Source organism: Vulpes vulpes, chromosome 10, assembly GCF_048418805.1.
Source record: "Vulpes vulpes isolate BD-2025 chromosome 10, VulVul3, whole genome shotgun sequence".
Classification (NCBI taxonomy): domain Eukaryota; kingdom Metazoa; phylum Chordata; class Mammalia; order Carnivora; family Canidae; genus Vulpes; species Vulpes vulpes.
The window spans coordinates 39,789,837-39,806,558 of NC_132789.1; the positions used below are offsets into that span (position 1 = coordinate 39,789,837).

The 16,722-nt window shown below is 39.0% G+C and overlaps 1 protein-coding gene and 1 long non-coding RNA gene across 29 annotated transcripts in view; one reads left to right on the top strand and one right to left on the bottom strand.

Moving 5' to 3' along the window:
- The window catches only part of LOC112908220 (uncharacterized), a 36,788-nt gene extending 36,380 nt beyond the window's left edge, over positions 1-408 (bottom strand). Inside the window, exon 1 of the long non-coding RNA XR_003232877.2 lies at positions 216-408. This is a non-coding gene — a long non-coding RNA (uncharacterized lncRNA). The remainder of the gene's footprint in view (positions 1-215) is intronic.
- Positions 1-16,722, top strand: part of SCMH1 (Scm polycomb group protein homolog 1) — a 179,607-nt gene that overhangs the window by 483 nt on the left and 162,402 nt on the right. For 4 of the 28 annotated variants that reach the window (XM_072723679.1, XM_072723668.1, XM_072723674.1 and 1 more), the window contains exon 1: positions 265-349. The exons of 22 other annotated variants lie outside the window; for them this stretch is intronic. The gene's annotated coding sequence lies outside the window, so the exon portion shown is untranslated. Of the gene's footprint in view, positions 1-236; positions 350-16,722 lie in introns of those variants that run through there. 2 more of the 28 variants (XM_072723666.1, XM_025983668.2) reach the window with 2 other exon arrangements.

Sequence of the window (16,722 nt, forward strand, 5' to 3'; positions counted from 1 at the left end):
CGGGCGCCGAGGGCTGCCCGGGGGTCGCGGGCGGCGGGGCCGGAAGCGGGCGGGGAGAGCAGGTGTGGAGCCGCGGAGCGCCGGCCCGAGGGCCCCGAGAGGGGCTGGGGGGGCGCGGGGTGAGCCCCAGAACAGCGCCTGACGGGAAGGGGAGCTCCCGCCGCGTCCCGAGGCCCCGGGGAAACACCCCAAAACACGCTCCTTGTTTGACGAACCTGTCCGAAAACCTCGTCCAGGTGGTGGATGGGAAGCCGTTCTGTCCCAGAAAGCCGGTTCTGGTTGAGGGAAACCGCGGTCGCACGTTCTAAGCGGTTCTTCGCCCTCATGGGCAGCTGTGGAGGTGTCTGAGGTAGGGATCCCGGCCCCGGAGTCGTGTCTTCTCTTCAACTAATTCCAGTTCCTTCGGGTGTTTTTAACGCGGTTTACTCCGGTCCCTCCTCTGAAGGAGCTTGCCCGCGTCCGCCTCGAGGGAGGGCTTCTCGCTGTGTGTGAGGAGACAAAACCCACAAGTTTCCCCAAGAAGTTCCTTGGTCCCACGGATTGACCTGCTTAAAAAAAAAAAAAAAAAAAAGTATTCCCATCCTCGTTTCTTTTCTTTCTTTCTTTAAAAGATTTTATTCATTTGTTCATGAGAGACACGCAGAGGCAGAGACGCAGGCTCCACGCAGGGAGCCCGACGTGGGGCTCGATCCCGGGTCTCTAGGGTCACGCCCTGGGCTGAAGGCGGCGCTAAACCGCGGAACCACCCGGGCTGCCCCCCCCCCCGCCCCCCCTTCCTAATTTCTGTGCTGTAGTTTGAACTTTAAAAAAAAAAAAGACCAGTACTGTGTTCAAACGAACTAAAAAGAGATCTTGTTTTAGGAAGCTATTTGGGTTTCCCCCCTCATTAAAAATAAAAACAAACAACTGTGTCAACGCTTTGTCAAGCGAGCCGATGTGTATCAAAGTGTGGCAGACAGTACAGCGCACAAATAGGAGAGCTGATTATTTTTACCCTGAAAAAGGATTGAGACCTAGTTTGGGGCCAGACTGCAATTCAATATTTAGTTGGAGAGGGGAATGCTTATTACATCGAACTCTTTGCTCTAACTGCCAGCAGAAGGCCCAAAATTACTATGAAAAAGAACATTTTCTGTTGCTCATTTACCAGCATTATTTTTTGCTTGCTTTTTCATCACTCAGCCTTGGTATGTGAGGGTTAAGTTTTTGAAAAGTGCCTTTTACCAGCGTCCTAACGTCCAACCCTAAGCAGCCCTGCAGGTTAGTAATTTTTAAAAGTCCAGCAGAGATGTGATGGCCATGTAGATAAAATGCCAAACTTGTGTCTGGGGATCCTGTTCAAATTCTAAGCAAACTTTCACTGTTTTTATGATGTAGGCAAGCACATACCAGCAGTCAGAATTGGCTCTTTATCTTTGTTCTTATGTCTTTATTTTTTAAATTGGTCAGTGGTTTTGAAGTTTGTAGCACACATGTCAGGTTTTGATTTCTGGTTTGTTTGTGCAAATGCTATTTCCTTTTACGTCACTTGGGTAAAATTTGTATAGAACCATTCTGTACAGAGCCATAAAGGCTCAGGAAAGGCTCTGGTTCCTTCCCTTCACAGAACTTGAAGTTAATGGTTGGAAATACTGAAAACTCTATGAGAAAGAACTGGTGTGAAGATACTGCTACAGAGTTACACTTGGCATTTACTAAACTTAGTGCTCTAAGCCAATGTATCTACTTTGCGTCTGACACTATGTTTATGGACTGCCTTTAGCTGGGTATACTGAGATGAGTAAATTACATTTTCAGTCCTTGTGGAATTGGCAAATTAAGTGCCCAAATAACTCATCTCAGAATAAAAGGTGAGAGAGATGCATTTGATGCTGTGATTGCCCCACCGTTGGGGTGTTTAGACTAGCCTAGGACTTGAGGGAAGTTTTTGAAAACAAAGGACACCTGACCCAAAGGATAAATGGTTAAGTGGAAGACAGGCAAGCAGAGAAGGGTAAAAAGTGCGCTCGAGGAAAGGCATCAGTGTGAGAAGGCATGGCTTGCATAGAAAACCACAAGCAGTTTGAAAGCTAAGAATATAACAGTAAAGACAGAAATGGTAAGTTATAAAGTTGCAAATAGAGGTGGAGACCATATCATAGTAGACCTTGTACTTGTATACGCAGGTGATTTTTCTTTTTTTATATCACTGGAGGTTTTTTTATCCGACGTGGTGGAATAACACTTTTAAAATGTGGTCATAGGGATGAGGAAAAAGGATTGGGGACGCCTGGGTGGCTCAGTGGTTGAGTGTCTGCCTTTGGCTCAGGTAGTGATCCCTGGGTCTTGGGATCGAGTCCCACATGGGGCTCCCCATCCCCCGCAAGGAGCCTGCTTCTCCCTCTGTCTGTGTCTCTGCCTCTCTCTGTGTCACTCATGAATAAATAAAATCTTTTAAAAAAGAAAAAAGATCGAAGTTTTGAGAATCTGTGAGGCTTTATGATTGATTGGATGTGTAGATGAGAGGGCCAGGAGTCCAGCATGATGCTCAGATTTTGGTTTGGGTGACTAGGGGGATGGTGGTGACATTAACTGAGACAAGAAACACTGGATGATGAATTCGATTTTGGAATTCGAAGATTTTTCAGTAGCTTGAGTTAAATTAGTGAATAGATGTGGCAGAAATAAGCCAGAAAAAAGGGAGGTTGTGGTCAGAAGGTGGGATATTGGAGTTAACTTGTGTGGTGTGGAGCCCTTCCAAGTGACAGCTCGGTCTCTGTGCTGAGGTACAGCAGAGGTAAAGGTTGGTGAAACCAAGTGTGACAGCAACTGCGAGGCTGTTGTATTGAATGGGTCATCTGTGTGGATAGTGAAGTGATTTAGGAAAGAGAGGAAGATTGTGACCCAGGCGCAGTGAATGGAAGGGATTAATCGAGAGGGTGGCGGATGACAGATGAGGAGGAGGGGTAGAGAGTGATATAGCCAGATGGTGGACACCTCAAAGGAAGAGGAGTTTTTAAAGAGTGGCAAAGTAGTGTTTTTTTACTTTCCTTCTTGGGAGCAGGATTCTGATTTCTTCAGCTTTATTTAGGATTCATATTAATCATTTTTTTTTGGCTCTCAAGAGTCTGTTCTTTGTCTTGAAAAGTAGGAAGGCGAGTACCCTATATCAATCCTTTCTGCTGATTGTTAATGACAAAAGTCAATGGAGGTTTCCCCACTGATGATTAGTAGGTAGGTAGGAAGCAGTCTGATAAAGCAGTGAGATTATACCCATGGTTTCTGGAAAGAGCCTACATTTTGAGTTAGAAAGACCAAGATTCAAATATAGGCTCTGTCACCTACTAACTTTAGGACTATAAGCATATTATCTGACCTGTGTGACTTGCAGTGTCCTTACGTGTAAAAAATAAATTCCTATTTCATAGGGTGTCACAAATTCTACATGAAATTATGTGTATAAAGTCATTAGAAAAGCAATTTAAAGGAAATGTTCTCTTTCAGCTACGTTTAGGGGACTTACGCTCTGCTGGTGGAACTTTTCTCATGCTAATTTAAACTATAAGGCAATAAGTACTAAGAGAGAAAAAGCAAAGAGTTCAGAGGAGGGAGCCATCATTCCTCAATATTTGGAAGCAAGGTTAGGCTTCACATTAAAAATAAATTTCATTTGGGTTTTGGAGAACAAATTTCAATAGATTAAGTAGTTAGGTGGAGTTACAAAGAGGGAAAAGTGCAGGTATGTTTGTTAAAAATTGATCGTTGCCACAGATCTCAGTATTATTGTGGAAGTCAGCAATGACCGGTATGCCTGGAGAGATGAGCTGGGGCCATAGTATTAAACACCTGTAACTATGGAGTTTGGACTTGGTTCTAGATAGACTAGGGAACCATAGATTGTACATTCTCTTTCCCCTACCTCAGTTTCCTATCTAAAATTTATGGTTTCAGAAACTTGGGATTTTTATTTGAAGTAAAACAAGTAGGAAATTCCACATTTGAAAATAAGTTCATATGTAGGCCAGTTTTAGCTTCAAAAAATAACTCTTCAGATTTGTTTTTATTTTTTTTAAAGATTGTTAAAATTTATTCATGAGAGAGACACACACACAGAGAGAGAGAGAGAGAGAGAGGCAGAGGGAGAAGCAGGCTCCATGCAGGGAACCCACGCAGGACTTGATTGCGGGTCTCCAGGACCACACCCTGGGCGGAAGGCGGCGCCAAATGGCTGAGCCACCCGGGCTGCCCCAGATTTTATAGTTGTAGCTTAATGCGTGAGATAACCTTGTTTGGTGTAGGCATAATGGAGTTAAGAAACATATAAGCCCTTATTGGTATTGAAAGTGATTAAGAATGCTCTGATTTCAAAATGTCTTTTTATGCAAAATATCACTAAATATTAATTGTACAACCCTGGGCAGGTCACTTTGCCTCTCTGGTCCTCAGTTCCTGCATTTTTGTTAGGTATGAGGTTTAACTAAGATAGGAAGTGTAAAGCACTTTACATAATGTCAGTTACATAATAGGCACTCAGATGTTGCCCCTCCCCTCAAACCATTGCCAAGGTCTTAGTGCTAACCCCCTTGCCACCAGGGCACTGCTAGAACTAATTATTTTGATAACCTTATGGCCATATAAAGCCAGCAAGTCTTCTCATCTGTTATCTTTGTCCTATCCCTTCCATTCACTTGTCTTCTGTACTGCTTTTCCTGTGCTGCCTCGGCTTCCTCCTCCTCTCTCTGAACCCTGCTTGTTTGTTCCCTCTCATACCTTTCCATTTGCTCTCTCAAACCCCTCCTTCCTACCCTGTTACCCATCTTACTAGGTTTCTTGTGTGTTCTGGCCTTAAATGGAAGTCAGGCCTCTCATCTGAGGAGTCATGGAGAGCACTGTCACTTGCACTGTAATTCTTTTAAAAGGGGGCAGTGCATTCTCCCACACTGTACAAAATGAGAGAGACAAGGATGACTGTGGTTTTCTGTGCACCACTATTAACGGACCATTACTTGTCCATCCTCTTAAAATCCCTGTGCTCTGTGGTGCACGGGGGCTATATGGTAACTCTTGTCATCTTGTATGTAGATCTTCTCCATCACTTAGGACCTAGCTGGTACAGTCTTCCTCTCCACCTCAGGTTCCATCCTTACCCTGAGTGACTTCAATATTCACACAGATTATTATGACTCTATCACAATAACTTCTTCAACTCAAGTGACCATGTTTTTAGCTTATCAACTCTCATAGTCACACCATGAGCCTTATCACCCAGAGATGGCCCGCCTCTGAAACTATAAATGAAGACATGCAGCTTTGTTCACAGTGCCTCTGCCTGACCTTGACTATCCCCACCAGCTCTGTTGTTTGTTCTCACTGAGGCCTGTCTTCACTTCCTTCCCTATCCAGCTTTACTTCCTCAGTCTATAATTTAGTTCATTCACTTTCTTGCCATCAGTCCTCTATTCCCTTGCTCTACTGTTCTTCTGTCCTTCTCTGGGCAAAATCTCAAACCTTGTTGAATTGAACCTCTTTCTTCTTAGCAGTAGTTACAGCTCTGAGGCCTACTGGAGAAAATCACACACTTATACAGATTATTGCCATTGGGCCCTTCAATACCTAGTTATTTCTTTGCCTGGTCTCTATGAGATCTTACGTCAAACCTGTTTCTTAAAACCATACCTGTGTTTTCTTGCTGCTGCTTCTTTCCCAAGGCTACATCTCTGACCCCTGTCTTTTCATTGCCTTCAACCTTTTTCCCCCTCTTCCGGCTCTTTTCTTTGTTTATTTAAATCTCCCAAAATCTGTTTATAGATGTCTCCCATCTTCAGGTAAATCTTATAAATAAAATCTTAAGTCCATGTTTCCCTCCAGGTACCATCTAGTCTCCTACTCTTAACTCAAACTTCTTTTTTTTTTTTTTTTTTTAACTGCAGGGTGGTGGGTGCCCTGGCCGGCCTGCCGTCACCTCACGCACCCCCCTTAACTCAAACTTCTTGAGTTATATACATTTAATATATAAACTCTCATTTTTACCTGTTCATTGACTTCTGGTTTCTAGTCTCTATCAGTAAGTTTCAGTTTCCTTATCTGAAGATGAGGATGATAATAGTACTTATTAAGTACTATAGTACCTTAAGATTTTTGTGGTTTTTGTGTGTGTATGCGTGATTTTTTTTAAGTGAGAGAATCTGTATTAAATAGCTCTGTACAGTGTCCAGTATATTGTTGAATGCTATATATGTTGCATTCACATGTTACGTTTGCTATTATTGCTACTTATTTAATCTTCAAAACACTCATGAGGAGACAAGTCTCCTTATTTTGCAAAGAAAGGAAACTAAGATATGAAGTTTTAGAAACTTGCCCAAATCGTATAGTCTCTGAACTGTTCTCATCAGGGTCATCAGCCTTCTCCTTGTTGTTAATGCCAGGGGGAGGCAAGCATTTTCAGGACTTAATAGCAGCATTTTACATTGATGATAATTCCCTCTTCCTCAGAATGGTATTCCCACCCCCCACCCCCCTTTGGCTTTGATGCACTTCAGCGTGTTGGTTCTTCCCTGGCCACTTCATCCAGTGCCATTCTCATCCCAGATGAGAGCCTCCCTTCTCTTGCCTGTCTTTGGTCCTAAGCCACCTTCTGTACATTCCCTTAGCAATCTCATCCACTCACTTGACTTATAAGTAACATCTATATGCTCATGACTCAAATTTCTATCTATAGTCAAGATAATCTCTTCTGAGTGTTAGAACAATATATTTAGCTACCTATAGTCAGCTTCACAAGTAGCTAGGTATCATACGTACTTTAAAATCACTATGTCCCATCACTACAGGTCCTAATATACTATGTGAAAACCTTCCGACACTGAAATGGACCTAATAAAGAGATATTTCTTGAGAGATAATGCTTAAAGCAAAGTCAGTATGTCCCAGACTGAACTCAACCTTGCCACTTTTCCTGCTCCACCTCTTTTAAGAATATTTCTCTTCCACAAGAGTGAATCTGTTTTAGAGAAATTTACATTTATTCAGTAAATAGTTATTGCTGATCACTCCGAGACATTTAAGGCATAGTCCTTTCTCTCAGGGAACTCACTGTTTATAGGGGGAAGGTAAGACACATAACTAACTCTTACATGCAACTCTTTAAACACTCCAGAAGTTCAGCGGAGTGGAGGAGAAGTCACTGACTTCTGCGGTGGTCATGTAAAGTCTCCAGGTTCACTGCTTAACGAAAGTTCAACATACGTAATCTGAGAATAAAGCCTGGGATGGAAAGGATGAGAACTTGGCAACAAAGTAGTTTTTGGAAAGATAAAAGTGAAAAATTTGTCCTATCTTTTAAATCTCTGGCATATTACAAACTCCATTAAAAAACAATTCTCGTAGGCTAGATTAGTTCTAATTGTTCCTTGATAGAAAGTGTCATAGGTTGTTACCAGCAGTTTATTGGAGCCTTCTGTTGAACATACACTTTGTTAGACACTTGTGAGATTAATAGGAAATATTCAAAGGGCACCAGGATGGCTCAATTGGTTGAGCATCCAACTCTCGATTTTGGCTCAGGTCATGATCTCAGAGTCATGAAATCAAGCCCCACGTCAGGCTGTGCACTCAGTGCAGAATCTGCTTGTCTCTCTCCCTGTGATCCTCTCCCTTCCACCCCCTGCTCTCTCTCAAATAAATAAATAAATAAATAAATAAATAAATAAATAAAATCTTTTAAAAATTTTAAAAGAAATATTCAGTTCTGTGCAGGCATTTATAGCCTACTAGAGGAGACAAAAATGGTAGTTATATTACAATATACTAAGTGCTATAGCAGTGGTGGGTGCTGCATGGTTGCTTTCTACGTATTTGCTATGGGCTGAATTATGTCTCCTGCACTCCCACTCCCCTCAAAATTTTTATGTTGAAGTCCTAACCTTCAGTATTTCAGAATGTGACTGTATTTGGAGATAGGGCCTATAAAGTGGTAATTAAGATAAAATGAGGTCATATGGATGGGCCCTCATCCATTATGACTTGTGTCATAGTATAAGAAAAGAGGTTAGGACACAGACACAAAGGAAAGACCATGTGAATGAAGAGAGAGGTAGACAACAGCCGTCTGTATAAGCGTAGGGGAGAGGCCTCAGAAGAAATTAACCCTGCGGACACCTTGATCTTAAATCTCTAGCCTGTGAAACTGTGAGGAAATACACTCCTGTTGTTTCAGCCACCCAGTCTGTGGTCTTTGTTATGGCAGCCTGAGCAGACAAATACAATATCCATTCCAGAGGACTTTATATCTTGTTCTGCCTGGGAGTTTCAGGGATGATGTAGATGACACTGGATGTGAGGAAGGTTATTATTGAAGGATGTCACATACATTTTCTTATTTAAATTGAAATGCATAATAACCCTGTTAGGTAGGATGCTAGATCATTATGAACTCTATATACTGATAAAGAACTGAGGTGCAGGTGGAGTAAATGATGTGTCCAATATCAAATGGCTAGTCAATGTCAGAACAACTCAAAACTATGTCGTCTTACTACAAATCTTGTACTTTGTCCAGAATGATTCATTGCCTCCTGTGACTTCCTTTTTAAGACCTGTGCTGTCTGAACTTCTTACTGTTTCTGTTGCAAGTCATCATGTATTAATTTCTGTATATTTTGAAACATTTAAGGCTGCTGCATTTGTTTTTTCCCTCTGCATCTACTGTAAATGTTACTACAATTGTTAGCTATCAAAATTAAAGCATATGCATATTGTACATTCATTTTAATCACTACGTCTGTTGCTCGTTGGCATATTATAACATATTTCCAAGTGTTTTTCTTATTTGTTATAATTGCTTTACACTCGTGCTTGTGTAGATTTTCCTCTGGGGCATTCAAACATGATGGAAATAAAGGCTATTTTAGTCATTATGTCCTGTAAAGTATAATAGAAAACATGAGAGCCAGTATACTTGTTCTTGGAGATATTTAAGAAGGGAGCAATCATTTGTCTTAGATGATTTAGAATTTTAGACTTCCAACCTTGATATTTTAGTATTCTATTTTATCTCCAGTTACCTCCAGTTAGCAGGGACTGCCAGAAAGTCTTCAAACCAGATTAAATTTTTTTTCTTTAAATATAAATGAATTTTAAATATGAATTTGGGAGTGTAAAAGTTTATTTTTTTAGTAAGAGAGAGAGAGTGCACAAGTGGGGCTGGGGAACAGCTGAGCAGGGAGCCCTGTGCAGGGGCTCTGTCCCAGGGCCCTGAGATCCTGACAGGAGCTGAAGGCAGATACTTACCTGACTGAGCCACCCATCATAACTCCAAATTAAGGGAATATAGAAGTTTTAAAACATCTAATTTCTTTGTATTTGTTCAGTTTTTCATTCATTCATTCATTCATTCATTCAATATTCACTGTCTACTGACTGCTAGACATAGTGCTACATACAGTAACAAAGAGGAGTGCCATATTTTTTTAATACTATAATTTTTAAAATGCAAAAACAAGTCACAAAATTAAAGAATATATAGGGTACATGAATCAGCCAAATATCACTATCTGTGATAATAAAGGATTCCCACAAATAGATTAGAAAAAGACAAATTCATAGAAAAATAACAAGGCATAAAGGAGGTAACCTAAATATTTATTAGCCATTGACCAATAATTAAAGGGAAATTAAAGCTCTAATGAGGGGTCATTTCATAGCTATTAGGCAAAAATGAAGAAGTCTGATAATTTCAAACACTGCTAGGATATGAAGTTAGAACTCTTGGATACTATTATGGGAATAGAAATTGTACAATCATGGCAAAGAACAATTTGAGCAGTATCTATTAAAACTAAAGTACATATAATCTATAGTCCAACAATTCTAGGTCAGTACCCTTTGGAAACTCTCCAGTGTATGTATAAAGAGACATAAAATATTCATGCAACTTTATTATAGCAAAAACTTCAAGACTACTCCAAATGTCTATCAATAAAAGAGAGAAAATATTACAGTGTATTTACCTAATGGAAGTCTATACAATAATGAAAATGAACTAGACCTATCTAGAAACTTGGATGAATATCACAAATAAAAGGTTGAGTGAATAAACCAAATGGCAGAACACGTTTACATGAAGTTTAACATGCATATATTATTTAGGGAAGCATACTTAAATCTTAATTGTTTGAACAATTGCATGGTCCTGATAAATATCAATTTAAGTATAGTGGGTATTTCTGAATGGCAGGTCAGGGAGAAAAGACTGAGAATAATGCTGGGAAGAGCACACAGGAGGCTTACATGGTACAGTAGTCCTCCTTTAACTGCTGTTTCAGTTACCCGTACTCAACTATGGTCGGAAAGCTGATGATCCTCCTTCTGATGTATGGTCAGAAGATCAGTAGTAGCCTAAAGCTATGTGGCAATGCCTCTGTCATTCACCTCACTTCATCTCATCACACTGGGATTTTATCGTCTCACATCATCACAAGAAGAAGGGTGAATGCAGTACCATGAGATATTTTGAGAGAGAGAGAGAACACATTCACATTTTATTATAGTATAACTGTTCTATTTTATTATCAGTTATTGTTGTTAATCTCTTATTGTGCCTAATTTTTAAATTAAACTTTACCATAGGCATGTATGTATGTATGTATGTATGTATGTACGTATAGGAAAAGAGTATATACAGGGTTTGGTACTATCTGTGGTTTTAGGCATCCACTGGGAGTCTTGGAACATATTTACCCCACACCTAAGGGAGACTAGTGTATTGGCAAATACTTTTTCAGCTAGGCTGTGGGTATATGGGTGTCCATTATTTTATAACTTTTTCTATATATAAAGTATTATGTATATATTTTTAAAAAATAATAGTGTGTAGTTCTTGTTATGAGTGTAATGCAGGGAGGGAGGGAGTAGCAGAAATATAAAGAGATGTTATTAGGATGAATCATGTAAAATTGCTATTTTTATTGGTCTAAAATTGTCTAATAAGCAATTTCAAATGGTTCAACCTCATTCAATCTATTATAAATAGTGTTCTCATTGAAATATTGAGTGCTATAGGAACACAAGGGCAAGAACAACTGACTGCTAAGGCAGAAGGAGTAAGATCTTGTAAAGGGATAGCAAGATAATAGATGGATAACTCAGAATAGTAGTGATTCCGTCTACCAGTTCTGTGAACTAGTGATTGTAATTCCATTTACAGTCTGATGGAGTCAAACTATTCAAAATAGATTGTCTCTATATTTAAGTATTTGAAATATCAACACAATTGAAAGAATTTTAACCCTCTGCAGTCTGTATCATAGTTTCCCTAGTTAGCATTTTAGCTAACTAGGATTAATATTGACAACTTTGTTTATTCTTCTTTGCCTTCTGGCTTTAATAAAGGTAGAAGTAAGGATGTTATTGACTTAGTGGATTTTTAGAAATGGATAATATTCCAACAATCAGTACTTCAGTCTCCAATATTTCATAGATAAGGAGGTGAAAGAGATCTGAGGTGTGTGGAAAGAATTATGACTTGGTGATTGGGAGTTCCAGTGAAGTCCCAGTCTGCCCCTCACTGTATCTAATTTAGGTAAGGGGGTTGCAATAGGTGATGTCTAAAATTTCTTCCAACTCGTAAGTTCCATGACTATTAAGTCAACTATTTAGTGAAGAAATTGAGGCTTAGAAAAGGGATGTGGGGGACGCCTCGGTGGCTCAACGGTTGAGTGTCTGCCTTTGGCTCAGGGCGTGATCCCAGGTCGTGGGATCGAGTCCCACATCGGTCTCCCTGCATGGAGCCTGCTTATCTCTCTGCCTGTGTCTCTGCCTCTCTCTCTGTGTCTTTCATGAATAAATAAATAAAATCTTAAAAAAAAAAAAGAAAAGAAAAGAAAAGAAGAAAAGAAAAGGGATGTGGTTTGTCCAGGGTCATAAAACAGGAATCTCATTCTCTTGACCAAAGAAATCTAATAGAGGAATCATCAAACATTTGAGTGGCTTCTCTATGTCAGGCACATAATTGGTACCTGAAAAAAACATGAAGGCATGTGAAATTGTCTCACAATTTATTTATCCAATATAAAAGTAACAGCCAGTATCTTCTGTGTTTATATATATATATATGTATATATATCCCACTTTATTCCAGGATGTATTTAAAGCATATCAACTCTGTGTAGTGTACCATACTAACAAAGAGAATAACTTTTTTTGAGTATCCTTCAGACATATTCCAACATGCAGGTGTATGTTGTTCTCACCCACCTGCAAAAAGGTATTATTAGCTCCACTTTATGCGTAAGCAAACTGAAACGGAAAGGATATGTGGCCCAAATCATGCATTTATAAGTGATAGGACTCAGTTTCAAAACCAGACCAGGCTCACTTCAACCCTAGACCTCTTTGCATTTCACCGTGCACACTTCCTCACAAGCAGTGTGATGTAGTTCTAAGACTCTCTGTACAGGAGGCAAAGTTGACTTGTAAGAATTAACTCTTTTTTTTTTTTTTTTTTTAACTGAAACCACAGTTAAGGGAGGACTTCTGTGTAATTTAAGTCCCATTGTGCTCTTCCCAGCATTACGTCCAGTCTTTGCTCCCCTCTTCCCATTCAGAGATACCCATCCATATACTATCCATATAAATTTCTTGAATCTCAGTGTCTCATACATGTAGATGACAAAAATATGCCAAATGCTACTCAACAGGGAGGACTCAGAAAAATGTAAAAGATTCTTACCGCATAATATTGCCTGTTAATTGAAAGCACCATGCCATTATTTGGTAGAATTTTTGTAGATAAGTTCCCATATTTGCTTCTGAATAAAAGTGATGCTGTTCATACAGGAATGTTATCGTATTTGAGCTATTTGAGCGACACTAAAATAGTGCTAATACCTATTGCCAATATATGTGTGTGTGTGTGTGTGTATGTGTGTATATGTGTATATATATATATATATATATATATATATATATATATGAGTTGCACAGTTATTTTTTCTGCAGATGCTATATAAGTTGATAAGAAGTCCTGGATTTAGTTTTTAAGAAAAAACTTTTTTTTTTTTTAAGAAAAATTTTATTTATTTATTCATGAGAGACACAGATGTCGAGAGAGGCAGAGACATGGCAGAGGGAGAAGCAGGCTTCCTGCGGGGAGCCCTATGTGGGACTTCATCAGATCCTGGGACTCCTTAGGCCCTGAGCCAAAGGCAGACGCTCAACCACTGAGCCACCCAGACATCCCAAGAAAAAACTTGAGAAGTCGCTTAATTACAGAGTTTATAGTTTTCTACTAAGTATATTTTAATCATCAGTTGTAGTTGTACCTACATTTAAAGATAACCATTCATAGAAATCTATCTTTAAGAACATATTCTGTAAATAATTATTAATGACCCTAGATATCCTCTCTCTATATAGAAAGCTTAGAAAATATTGCTAAACAAATACCATCAGAGACAGCAATTCTTTTGCTTCTTTCTTGCTTCAGAATTTACTCTCCAAGAGATGTTATTCCTCTGACTTAATTACTTAATGCAACTTAGTGAATAAACAAGAATTGGTTGTTTGGGCTGAATTCTCTTAACAGCCTTAACAATGAGTGGATGATGTTTTATGCTGACCTGGACACTTAGGTGTCAAAGTTGTCTTTTTGAGAACCTGCTATTTGAATTTGGTAAAATGTTAAGTAATGTTTTTGTTGACTTTTTTATTCTCACTGACATTTTTCTTTTGATATGTTAAATTCCTTAATGATGGTATTTAAATAAACCATTAGGCTGAAAAGAGAAATGTCAATTCAGACAATTTGCTAATTTGCTGGTGTTTCTGAATATTAGTAATCAATGAAAACCTATATTTAGGTGCCTAATACAGTAAATGTTTACATAGTAAGTGCTCAAATATATGTTGGTTAAATCAAAATTGGAATTAATGAACTGTTTCCATTATGTATATTTTTTTCTTTTTTGTGCTCCTTCACCTTATAGTAAGAGGGAAGTGGAATTTACCCTGACCATATTTTGGAAATGGATTTGTTGTCTGATGGAAAGGGCTTTAAATCTTATGTCTTTCACCCCTAATCTACCAAAAAGATACTTAATTTATTCCATTGATCAGACACATTTAGCATTGTATGTATATGTACGTATTGCCTTTTCCATGACTTAAAGGCCACAAGATCCTAGTTAAGCAAGGCCACATCTTACACTTTTCATGCCTCACTATATGCATACTATGTGGATTCTGATATGGTGGTGGGCTCTTAGTGTAAATAAATAAATAATTAATTATTATAATATTCTTTCTTTGTATTGCTGGGAAATAACAATTACTCTTTCATGAATAAGGGAAGAGACAACCAGACTTTTGTTTTCCCAATTTGTTTGATCATCTGGAGCACACATTAAGAATTAACAGATACCTTGAGTTGGAAATTCTGTTTTTAGTAGATTTGAGGTTAGTGCCTCTGGTGATCCACTAGTTTTTTTTTAAATGTGCACTAGGTTTTTTTAAATGCTGGTAGTATATTAACACTTTTTGATTGTAAAGAACAGAAACCCAACTAACATGGATTGAAGCGAAAAAAGGAAATTATTGGCTCAATTAGTTTGAAATAGGGCCTGGGGAAGGGAGTTATTAATAAACTCCTTCTAGATTGTATCTCAACTTTATCAGGCAAGAAGTGCATAACAGACAGAGGTGCTTGAAAGGACCCTAGGGGAATCAAGACTGTTATGTCTCAGTCTTATCCATAGTTGTAGGTCCTGCCTTTCTGTCTTTCCTTGTGCCATTTTTAGCCCTGGGTGATTTTACAGTTCAGCAAGCCTCCTATGCAGGTTCTAGGCAGAATGAAACTTAAGAAAAGCTGTATTTCTTACCCAGTGTTTTCAGATTGACCAGCTTAACTCAGGATTGATGTTCCTCGTTATTCACTGGTATGGTCTTATAGGCTATTTAATATTTTTAGTATCTCCCTTATTTCATATTAAGCAATTTCTTTTTTATAAGAACTGATTGAAGGCCACCTATTGAGCCAATTCATATCACATCTGCGTTTTCCCTACCATGTCTCTTTGCAACGTACCTCAACAATAATGAGTCCTTTTTTTTAAAAAAAAATGTTTATTTATTTATGATAGTCACACACACACACACACACACAGAGAGAGAGAGAGAGAGAGAGAGGCAGAGACATAGGCAGAGGGAGAAGCAGGCTCCATGCACCGGGAGCCCGACATGGGATTCGATCCCGGGTCTCCAGGATCGTGCCCTGGGCCAAAGGCGGGCGCTAAACCGCTGCGCCACCCAGGGTTCCCAATAATGAGTCCTAATACAAAGCAGACCACAGTGTTATCAGCTTTCTCATACCACTTATGGATGACCAGCCTCTCAGCATGAAATAGAGGTTTGCACTGTTCTGTTCTTAACCTTAATCCAGTCAATTCTACATTTTAGGGACCCCCCCTCTTCCAAATACCAATTTCCTTATCAAGGGTACTTGGGGTTGCAAGCAATAGAAACCAATTCTGTCTATAGCAGTAACTGCCAGACCTTGCTGATTATTAGACCTGGAGGAATTTTTAAATTAAAAATCGCATGTACACCCCCCCACAAAAAAGGATTAAATTAGGATTTCCAAGGGAATGGAACATGAGTTAGTATTTTTAAAAAGCTCTCTAGGTGATTATGATGCTTACCCACTGTTGCCTATTTCAGTGAACAACCTCCAAATTCATCTATTTGCCCAGCCTAAAACCTGGTAACTCGTTTGTGAAATGTTTTGTTTTTTTACTTTTTCTCCTTTTTCAGTTTATTACTAATACCCATTAGGTCTCTATCCTAAATATCTAATGAGTCTTCCAAGTCTTCCACTTGTATCTTTTGTTCTAGCCTAAGGTGTCATAATTCCTTCTGGACCATCGTATTAACCCCCTAACTATTTTTCATGCTTCTACTTTTGCATCTTACTCTCCTCCCTGCCATCACTGTAGTCACCACAGATTATTTATTTCTGTTTTAGCTCTTAATGACAAAAAGTAATTATTTATTTTTTAAGTTCCACAGGAGTGGGATCTTGCCAGTTTTTTTTTTTTTTTAAGATTTTATTTATTTATTCATGAGAGACACAGGCAGAGACAGAAGCAGGCTCCATGCAGGGAGCCCAGTGTGGGACTCGATCCTGGGACTCCAGGATCACACCCTGGGCCAAAGGCAGACCCTCAACCACTGAGCCACCCAGGGATCCCCTTGCCAGTCTTATATTTAGCATTTATCACAGTGTTTGGCATATAATGGCATTCATTAAATATTTGTTGAATGAATGAATGAATCTTCGTTGCCACCATCCTGGTTCAAGCTTCTGTCCTCTTTCCCCTGAATTAGTACAATTGCATCCTAACTATTCTGCCTTCAACTGTTCTGACTCCCTTTAATACATTTTCCGTGTTGTTTCTAGGGTAAAATTTTTAAAGACCTGAAGTCTGAAATAAAAACTTACAGTCTGATAATTACACTAAAATTATTCACATACTTCCTGTTGATCTTAATGTAGTTTATAGAACTTTAAAAAATAATTTTGAAAATTATGGTGAAATATACATAATAAAATACATCATTTTAACCATTTTTAAGTGTACAGTTTGTTGGCATTAAGTATATTCACTTTGTGTGACCTTCACCACCATTCCTCTCCAGAACTTTTTTCATCTTGCAGAACTAACTGCCTGTATCTCCCTCCCACCCCTC